We start from the raw sequence: 1,150 nt of genomic DNA, 5'->3' as shown, positions 1-1,150 counted from the left end.
GCCGGTGTAACCAGTAGCATAGTTAGACCCTAAATAGTCGCACAACAATTTGAAATTAAGCCAGCTTTGCTTAATATGTTGCAAAATAATGTGACATTTTATGGACTACCTAACGAAAACCCAAACACCCATTTGACAAATTTCTTAGAAATTTGCGACACTTTCAAATGACCGATGTGCCTGCCGAAGCGATTAAACTTCGACTCTTTCCTTTCACTTTGAAAGATAAAGCCAAAGTTTGGTTAACTTCTATGCCAGCCGCAACATTCGGAACTTGGGACCAATTAGCCCAAGCGTTTTTATCAAAAAAATTCCCTTTAGCAAAAATAGCAAGAGTCATAAAAGAGTTAACATCTTTTACACAAAATAATAATGAAACTCTTTATGAGGCTTGGGAACGTTTTAAGGAACTTCAACATTTATGCCCACACCACCAATTGCCCGATGCACTTTTAATGCAAACATTTTATAACGGAATCAATCCTACAACTAGAGGTTCATTAGATGCTATGTCAGGAGGGTTATTTATGAAGAAGACATCCGCCCAAGCGAGAGAACTTTTGGAGGAAATGACAATCAACAGTAGTATGTGGCCAACAGAACGTGGACACACACCAGTGGCGAAACCATCATCCTCAACCACATCACCAGTTAAAGGTATAGTGAATCTCAATCCAGTCGCGATGTTACAAGCCTAATTTTCTACCTTATCGCACAAAATTGATAGGTTTATGGCACCGTGCGATACTAATGGTAATCCAATCCCAACGGATGTGGATTACGAGGGTATGGATGAGATTGAACAGGTAAATTTTGTCCAAGGACAAAACCAAACTAATAATCCTTATTTTAGTACTTACAATTCTGGATGGAGGAATCATCCTAACTTTAATTAGAAAGATAATAATAACAATACCAGTGCTAATCAAAATCGTACTAATAGTTATCAAAATCAGTCAAGAGACACGATTAGCACTTTATCTTCTAAAATCGATAAATTTATAGACGCTATCGATGGTAAAATAAATAGCCACGATGATGGTTTTAAACGAATTGAGAATAAATTCGATCAATTAATTAAAAACCACTCGTCTAGCATTCATAATTTGGAGGTTCAAATAGGACAAATTGCTAAATCAATTCCATCCCG

The 1,150-nt window shown here is 36.7% G+C and overlaps 1 non-coding gene across 1 annotated transcript; it reads right to left on the bottom strand.

Moving 5' to 3' along the window:
* Nucleotides 1–332: 332 nt before the first annotated feature.
* LOC136215854 (small nucleolar RNA R71) lies at nucleotides 333–439 on the bottom strand. Its single transcript, XR_010682857.1, has one exon. It is a non-coding gene; the product is annotated as a small nucleolar RNA R71 (small nucleolar RNA).
* Nucleotides 440–1,150: the final 711 nt, after the last annotated feature.

This window comes from Euphorbia lathyris, chromosome 1 (genome assembly GCF_963576675.1).
Source record: "Euphorbia lathyris chromosome 1, ddEupLath1.1, whole genome shotgun sequence".
Taxonomy (NCBI): Eukaryota; Viridiplantae; Streptophyta; class Magnoliopsida; order Malpighiales; family Euphorbiaceae; genus Euphorbia; species Euphorbia lathyris.
The sequence above is the reverse complement of the archived record's forward strand: the minus strand, read 5'-3'. Positions and strand labels throughout refer to the sequence as shown.